Raw genomic sequence first — 9,420 nt, 5'->3', positions numbered from 1 at the left:
GAATGCGTATAACAGTTCAATCATTTAGGAATTGTTCGTGGCTTGGGGCTCCTGTGTCTTCTTCTTGACTTGTTTTGCACAAAGTATGAGGTGCTGGAGTAATCACACTGAGGTCAAAATGGTAATTGCATCTCTGACATCTTCTTGCTTCCATAATTGCATTTTCAGGAATGAATATCCCTACAGAGAATGAGTGTGTGCGTGGGCTCTGACCATGCTGGTGCGGTTGCAGGTTTGCAGCTCAATTAGTGAGCCTTTATGCAAATAGTAGCAGGGAACCAAAATAAACTGGCTTTCACTGCAGATGGTAGGTGCGAGACACCTGTTGCCTCACGGTGGCTCTACCTCATGCTATCAGATTCTACGCTGTTATCTAGAGTAAAGGGTTGTGTGGGTGTATTATTTTTTTGGGGGGGGAGGGAGAGGCAGGGGGACTAAAGCAAACTTATTTCTGGAACTAACCACAAAAATATGTCTTGGAAGACGCTGACATCGACATCTACGAGATTGACTCAGTTAATATTGTTCTGATTTGGAACAGATGCTGATAGGCTCACAAAGCAAAAGCAGAAGAGGAATGGCTTTTGTACCAGATTCCTTTTTAGTCTGTATGTACTGGAGTCTGTTTTCAGTTGTCTGCTCTGCTGTAGGTATTGGTGCATCAGCCCTCTGATTGCTTTCATTCCTCCTTTCTGGTTTGTATTTGTACTTCTACCAGCTGTTTTTCGAGGGTAGCCTTGAATTCTGCAGCATTTCATCCTCCTTCATGTTAGGCGTGCTCCATGTTACCATTTACTTGGCCTCCTTCATATGGAAAAAAAAAGTCTTCTCAGAATCCAAACTCAGGAAAGAAAGTGTGGTTTTTATTCTCCATATTGTAAAGGAAGAATATTAATAACAGGATTAGATTTCTTAGATTGCCAAGAAGAGCAGAGCAACAGATGTGGAAAACCATTTAATTAAACAAGATTTTTGTGGGAAGATTTATTGCAGGGCCTTTTCTCTCTCCTTTCCTAGATTGTTCCTTGGGCATGCTCTCTGATCGCAGCTGATTAAGTCCTGTAGGGGGCACAGATCTATGATAAACCTTATTTCAGAGTTGGTGCTCAAGTGTAATTAAGTAGGACATGGGGAGTAGCTCCACTTTTCCTAATGATGGAGAAAATGTTTCCTGTCTTTTGGTAATGTTGACATTAGGGATATATGATTGGAGTGAAAAAAATATATATTATTTTGGTTACAAGTGTTCACTCTAACTGAGGATACCACTTTTTCAAAGTCAATAGGCTGGAGGTTATTTGGGCTTTGTTACAGCAAGACTTGACCTGAGTCCCCCGTGCAGGGGGTAGATGAGGCAGGCTCTGTACTTACCTCCACATCAAATGAGTGTCACATGTCAAATAACAGATTTTTCTAAAGTAAGATGGGCTTGTGAACACCCTGGATCTTCTTCTAATTTATTAAGTGCTGACAGACTTGGGGCAGAAGGCAAAGCAGGCAAAAGGGCAGCTGTAACCTCCTCAATCAGTGCCCACTCTAAAGAATCACTTTGTATTTCCCATCAGGACTCCCTGCTCTGATTACATATCACCCCAATAGGCAGATAAATGAGCTAAAAGCAACGCTGTTTGAAAAGGGCAGCAGGAGGGGAAAGGGGAGAGGAGGAGAGCAACGTGCTCAATGAGCTGAGTCAGGCAGTGGGGCTCAGACGGGCTGTGAGAAGCAAATATCACAGAGGAGGGCTGGGTGCTTTCCACGCACACCTTGCTGCCCACGGGCACGCTGCCTGCAGGCTTCCACACTTCAAAGGGGAGCCACCACCACCTACCTGTGTGAAGCCAAGAAGTCCCAAGGGCCCAGAGGAGGATTCCTCCAGCTGGTTTGTCTGCTCCGAGATCACCAGGGAACAGAAGCAGAGAAATGCTGAGGTTTGTATGTGAACAGGAGCTCATTGCATAAGTGAGCTTGGGACCAACTCACTGCATTCAGCACAGAGCGTGAGATGCTGGTGGGTTGAGAATGAGACCCTAAATCCCTGGCCAGCACAGCCACTGCGGGCTTGTGCTTGCTTTCAGGCAGAGGGGTGCTGCACGGGTGGACCATTTCTGCTGCAGAAGCCTGGGAAGCCTTGTGTGGAGCTGCAGCCTGCAAAGGCAGAGCCCGCACTGCCTGGGTGCCTTTCCTGGTTCCACTTTCCCTGAACCCTTACCCACTGTTGTACAGTGGCACCTCGTTATCGAATCTCCAGCAAATACTTTGGCAGGGAAGGGTCTTTTCCACTCGGTCACATTTACATGTGCCATGGTATCTCCGGGCAGATAGCATCCTGTTTGTGCCAGTTTCCAGCAAGTGCTTATATAAAACAGTTTTTAAAAACCCTAAGTTTTCCCATTTTGCATTTGAATTTAACTTTATTCACCTTTCCTTCTGTACGCTGTATTGGTTGCTATGGATAGAAGCGGAGAAGGTGCACCATTTCAGGTGATAAAAGAGAAAAAGATACAAGTAGTGCATGTGAGGACAAGGTGACACGAGGACACAAATGCAAACAGGGTGACATCGGAGCTGAGTTCAGCAAGATCAGGGCTGGCGATGAGGTTCTGCTCGCGCTGCCTCCCACCCCTCCTGGCTGCCCACCAGCATTCGTGCAGGGAGACGCTGCTTTTGGTGAACCGTGTTGCGAGAAGCAAACCTTGTATTTTCTGGTTGGATCTGCTAACCAGGGAGCTGCACCTGAAATCCAGTCCTCTGTGCTGCTTCCCAGGCCGAGGGAGTGAGCTCTGGGGCACAACAAGAACATGGTTTGCCTCTAGCTCCTTCATGGTCACTCACGGAAGAGGTAGCGCCTCCCAGCAGGGCCCATGAGGCAGTGACTGACAGCCTGGGGAGGCTGAAATGAGGCCCTGAGTGGTGGGCAGGGACGCTGGGGGCTGCCGGGGCCTCTGGAGAAACAAATGTCTCCAGCAGGGTGTAAATGTGCCTGGATTTCTGCTGCGTAACAGTGAGCCCTCCGATTTTGACAGCAGAGACAAGAGGAGAGGGGTGAGGGTGGTACGGCAGTGGGGCACTGCCTGATGGCTCGTTAAGCAACGGCTAACTACCAAACTGCCCAAACAGAGGGACAGGGTGGGGGAGCAGGCCATGGCCTGATTTATATCCCTTCTGTCAAATGCCACCTGCATGGAGCTGTCGGTGAGCCACTCACTCATGAGTGAAACCAAAAGGTCCATGAAAGAGCCCAGTGAACCATCAGGCACAGCACGCTCACAAAACATCTTGCCCACCAAGCAACCAAAATCAAGTCATTTCCTTTCTGTTGACAACCCATTTATTTCTTCCTTTTTTCTCCCTCTCCTTTTTAACCCCTTTAGGAGTACTGTTTGCAGTTTGGGATGCTAGCATGCAAGGCAGAGTCCAAGCCAGCAGCAGATACCACGTAGAGAAGGAGCTCAGAGCACCACAGAAAGTTCAGGAAAGGCAGCGAAGGGATCTGGGTGCACCTGGAGCAAACAGGGCAGTGGTGAAGCTTGCCAGAGCAGCCGTGAAATGTGATGCCTAATCAACTGGGGAAATTTCAGGGATTTCACAGCGGCAGAACTGAATGGTCAGTGACTTACTTTCCAGTCAATGCCAACAGACGTGGAGGCTCTTGTTTCCTGGTTTGGTGCTTTCCAGTGCCCTCCGGGGATGTTTACTCAACGAAGCAGCCTGATTCCTATGCCCCCTGGGGACAGAAAATGCTTTACCTTTGGCTGCTATAAACTTGGCTGCAGCCCCAAGCTGCTGTTTAGGAAGCTCGGGAATGAGCACGAGGAGGTAAAGGTGCGCAGGAGCCGGCCAGGCAGGATGGCCACTCACTGAGATGAGGCTCAGATCATGCCCTCAAGTACACCTCCATCTGCTGCTTTTCTTTTCTTATTCTTTATGGATGTTACAATAGTTCCTCAGACCTGGGACAAAGCAGTTCCACGCCAGATGCTCAGACACCGTGACCTACCAGAGGTGCACAAGACTCGCTCCAGCAGAAGCACACCATGGGATGGGTGGCACTACCTGCTGGCCCAAGAATGAAGTGGAGATGCACTTCAGGGGTTTGGGGTGGTTGGTGTCCCAAACCTGCAAGGGGTCCTGCGAGCAGCCAGACCACTGAAGTAGCATTCAGGAGTTATCCCAGAGGTTCCTGGCCAGCTGGATGCCCAGTAGCCCCTGGACAAGACAATTGCTTGTTGACTCTGTTCTGCAGGGGTACACCGTGTTACATTATCCTCCTGTCTTCTTGCTGCAGTGCCAGAATCTCTCCGCACTCTTCCTAGCCTCTTGATCTCCAGCATCAGCAGGACTTAAACAAGACAAGTACAAATGGATGGAAACTCTCAGGGTGCCAGGAGCTGTTGAATTTAGCAATGCTTCATCAGGCTGCCAGAGAGACCGGACGCGTATTTACTGTGAGTTACTTTGATGCTTCAGCTGGTCTTGAAGAGCCGGAACTGCCGCTTGTCTGATGCTAGGGAATAACCTTAAACTGTTTTTGGTGTTTTGTATTTTTGTTCTTTTTTTTTTTTTTTTTTTTTTTTTTCAAATCACCAAATACAACAAAAATGTATTTACAGCAGAGAACTCCACTTTTACTGCCTTTGACTCAATTTTCTCCTACCCCTGTCCCTCTTTCTGTTTATAGTTACTCCTCATGACTCAGTTTTCCTTCCTCCATCTGCGTTCTCCCCCCAGCTACCCTTCCACTGCTGGGAATTTCTTAGAAATGTTACACTACCAGCATTCACCTTTGTTCTCAGAAAAAGGAGCACAAGAACATTGGCTTGGAAGCAGAATGACATCTCTGAGGAATGACACAGGCTTTGGATGTGAAATAAAACTGAAGAGGGGCAAATCTGAGGGGAGAAGGCCCGCAGGGCATCTAATCAGTCCAAGGGCATTTAGCATGTAAATGAGGTTGTTTTGGCAAAATATGCCCTGGTGAGGAATATGCCACTGATTAGTAGGGGCTGCAGAAGAGCAAGTGCTTAAAAATATGGGCTCCTCTTGGGTGCAAAAGCTGTGCCACCTTCACAGCTGGCAGTGGTGGTATCCTTCTAACAGCCCTTGGAGGGAAACAAATCATGATTTTGTGCTGGCTTTTTGTAGACACACACAGGAACCAGGAACAGGTATCATGGGAAAGCTTGCAGAGGCAGCAGGAAAAAAAATTGATGTAGCTCTCCTGAAACCCACAGCCACGGCGGTGGTGCTCAGCTGGGCTTCAGGAGGATGTTCTATGGTGTTTCAATGTCCTCTCAGCCTTGAAAAGCCTATAGCTCCCCTCCTCTGTGCTGCAGCTGGGAGTTTCAGGTCAGGTTCCCCAGCCAGGACTATTTGCACAGTCGCTTTGCTTTGCTGGCCGTCAGGGGTCTGCACAGACTGCCTCAGCAGCACAGGCACAGCGGGACGGGTGCTTCACAGAGCGCTGGAGCTGCACGCCGCACGGATTTGGGAAGCTCAAGTGCCCAGAAATCCTGGGCAAATGTACAAGATCCTTGCAGTCTGCCAGAACAACATTTCCAGGTGGAGAAGGACATGTCTGAGAAATGCGAACATGTGACGGACTCTTCCAAATGGGTTTCATGGCATACCACTCATAATTCAGTGCTTTTCGCAGAAACACAAAGGCAGACAAGGCACATGTCCTAGCTCTTTCAAGCTTTTTTTTTTTTTTTTTTTTTTTTTTCCCTTTCTCATTTTTCTTCGGGGATTACAAGAGGTGGAGGTTTAGATTGATTTGTTTTTCTTTTCTGGAGCAAGTGTTTGGGGATTTCACTTTTCAGAGGAACTTCTGCTATGTGGAGAAAGGTCAGAATTTGTGTGTGTGTGTTGTTTTTCCAGTTCCCAGGGCCGCTGGAGACAGGCCTACACTGAGCTGTGGTGGCTCCAGAAAGATGCTGCCTAGAGCAGAGCTCCAGCAGAGGAGGGCTCCCAGGAAGGACATTTTCCTCCTCCCACTAACTGAACAATGTATACTTACAGCGACACTACTGGAAGAGACGGCAGCATCCCTAGTGCTCACGGCAGTGGCTGCTTCAGATTTTCGGGTAGATTTGATTAGAAAACTGTGTAGTTACCATACAGCACTGCCTAGGATTATGTTTGCTTAAAACTATGTTGTGCATAGTTTCCAGCGTGCTGGTTGTTGGCATAGTCTGTGAGGACAGCCTCTGTCGCTGCCAGCCCCAAAGTTGGAGCATGCGGGCAGGTGGCTGTCCTGTGAGCTGGGGGTCACTTGCTGGACTGTGCCCTTTTCTTCCTTAACCTGCTTTGTGGACAGCATTTTGAAATGAAACGGGGTAAGGAACCAAACCAAGAAGGAGACTCTGGGGAACTTTGTGGGTGCAAGCTCTGCTCTGATGCAGATGTTTTGCTTGCTTTGGTTGAAGCTTTGGTTGACTGGGCTCTTCAGGGGAGAGACCACTGGGCTGGGAGCCTGGTTGTTGTAAAAATCAGTTTTTACAATGATGATAATAACAGACATGGCATTTTAAAACATGACGTTGCCACTGATAGCCATGGTCTTAGTGCTCCCACTGACTGCTGAACTTCACTCTCCACTGCTGGGTTACAAAAGAAACCAACTCTCAGGCACAGACCTGGACTCAGGTACCCGGTGTGGAAAATCCAACACGGCCAGGCACTTGCTGCTGTACATCCAGTCCTGCTGCCACCACAGTGGCTTTGCACCTGCTTTGCACCTGATCTAATATCAGGGAGGAGAGGCTGAGACTCTGTCAGGCACATTGCTGCTGGCTGCTGAGCATTCTCCCTGCTGAGCATCCTCAGTGCTGCGGGGCACAGAGACACAATTTCTCTTCAGGTGCTTTTGCTGAATGTAAGATTTGCATCAACCTTGGCTGGCCTCTTGCTTTCTTCAAATGATGCAATAAATTAGAAAGTGATAAGGGACCAAAGGGAACGTTTGAAATTCCAGTGGCATTTCTAGGAACAGCCCGAGACACTCCAAGTTCCTCGTGGTGACCTGCTGGCCAGCCTGCGGGAGGGAAGGGGCTGGCTGCGAAGAGACACTTCTGTGGGAGGGCTGATCGTCCCTGGGAAGCACACCAAGAAAGCCCTCAGCGCATCTCAGATTACGTTGTCAGTTCCCCTGACCTGAAGGTCCTGTGGTTAAAGCTTTCTGCTGAGGATTCGGTGCCCCTGCTCTGACCCAAGGAGCCCTGGCAATGAAGTACCCTTATAAATATTAGCGTACCCCTTAACGGGACATGAAATACGAACCACCCAATGTGTCTGACTGAGAAGATTTCCGTTTGCGTGGTGCAGCTCTCCATAAGCAGCACACAACCAGGGTGAGCTCCCTGTGGGGAAGCAGGAGCATCGCCGCATGTTCGCTCATGTCTGTGCTGTCTCATGTTCCTGTAGGGCACCAAGGGCGGCTTCTCCCTCAGCACTGATGGGCACATCAGCACCTCCAGAGGTGCTGATACAGGTAAGTACATGTATGTAAGAGATTGCATGATACAAATGTGTGTGAAATCACGTTTTGAATTTTACTGTGGGTGAAAGAAATGGTTCTCCCAAGGGCACCCAGAATGCTGGGGGCAAAACACCAACTACAGCCTGGTGTCCCCAGATCACCACTTACCTATTTTCTCTCCAGTGTACAAGGTACCATTGCTCTCCCTTATTGCAACTTCTTCTTCCACTTGCTGAAAGTGCAGCCATGCCAAAGCATGCCTGGCTGGGTACCCCAGGTCACAGGGACTCTAAATCACACCTAGCCCCATGGGCAGGTAGCACAGATCCCCTTCCCTGACTGGATTTGTTCTCCTGCAGGGCTTGAGCTCCCTCTTATCAATATTTGACTCCAACCCTGGTTCTCAGCAGTGTTGACCTGACGTAGAAGCACTGGGACTGTGTGTACTGCTTTGTGCTTGCTATACATATATATATTTTTTTAACTTCTGTGACATCACATCAGTCTGGGGACTTCTCTTCCCATTGATTTTAATCTGTTCCGGGACTTGCTTTTCTCCTGGACATTTGCCACTTTCCTGTTGTAGAAGGTACCAGAGAGGTAGAAAGTGCATGACTCATATTTGGGAATTCAGAGGGAAAATCAGCGGCCAATAATGAGTGAATGTAGCCATGAACTAACAGTCAGGGAAACAACCTAAAGGCACAGGAATGAAATACAGTTACTGCCGAGCACATTAATCTTTAGCTAATCATGTAATCTGTGTTGCAGTCTGTTGGTTTCTGTCTCTTGTAGACCCAGCTTGCAGGTGCAGAGTGATTCAACTGGCATGTGTTGCATCCAACACCAGCCCCTGCTTCCACACAGGTAGCTGTATGTGGTCAGTGGTGCAAGAAGACTTCAGGACTTGCAGCCTTCTTTCCACTGTTTTACACGCAGGTACTAGTCTGTGGGTTCACTGAATTTCAGCTCATGTCAACTCAAACAGCTGTGTCAGGAGCCCTCCACAGACCAAAAGTTACCTGGGGACTGGCTAAGAAGATTTTTGATGCCACAGAGTGTACTGTAACAAGAAGTTACAATAGCACCTGTTACTTTAAGTGTCCATTTACATAGCACCTTTAAATGCCCACAGGTAATCTAAAAATTTAGCAGCTCCATGCCAGCTGCCATCGGATTAAAGACAGTGTCTTCTGGGGTGGCTGGGATTTAATGGGAGCACTGGGTACTGCTGTGCATTTCTAGAGGCAGCACAGAGATTTAGCAGAATTTGCTCATTTGAAGAAAAGTAAAATTTTCATATTAGCAACAAGTGTTACAAAAGCAGGTTGCTCTTGTTTTTTAAGAGTAGGTTAATTTTTATTTTTTTTAAAGGGCTATTTGGTGTCCCATCTACAGGCTACTGGAAAGTTAAAGGTGGTCTTTGGAGGATGAAGAGGGGCTGTATTAGGAGAAAGTGAGGTAGTCAGGGAACACAATATGTGATGTAAATTGATAATCCATTTATTGATCACATGTGCACAGACAACTTCACACATCCTACCAGAATTTACTATACTGATGTCACTTCCATGTTGTATATCTAGCAAGTGTTGTGAATCAGCCAATATGTAACATTAATTATCTGCATTTATCATACTGCAAACTGACAGGATTGATTAATGTAACACATCTGTAACTGTTTACAGAAGTAACTCCCCAGTTTTCTGAAATATTCTGGAATTGTCTCATGCTTGATATCTCTACCCAAATCCTGTTTTTTTCCAGAAGTAGCATCCTTCTATGGCTGAGAGGTGCAGCATACATTGCGCAATGTCAGCTTCAGCAGCAATGCCACGTGCAGGTTCTGTGGCCCTGGCTTTCCTCTCACCACTGCATACAGTCTAGAGCTTCTCTTTGTTCATCTCTTCTTGGAAATGTTTCTATACAAAGTTTCAGGAAAT

The sequence above is a fragment of the Aythya fuligula genome, chromosome 7, assembly GCF_009819795.1.
Source record: "Aythya fuligula isolate bAytFul2 chromosome 7, bAytFul2.pri, whole genome shotgun sequence".
Lineage (NCBI taxonomy): Eukaryota > Metazoa > Chordata > Aves > Anseriformes > Anatidae > Aythya > Aythya fuligula.
Note: the sequence above shows the minus strand (reverse complement) of the source record.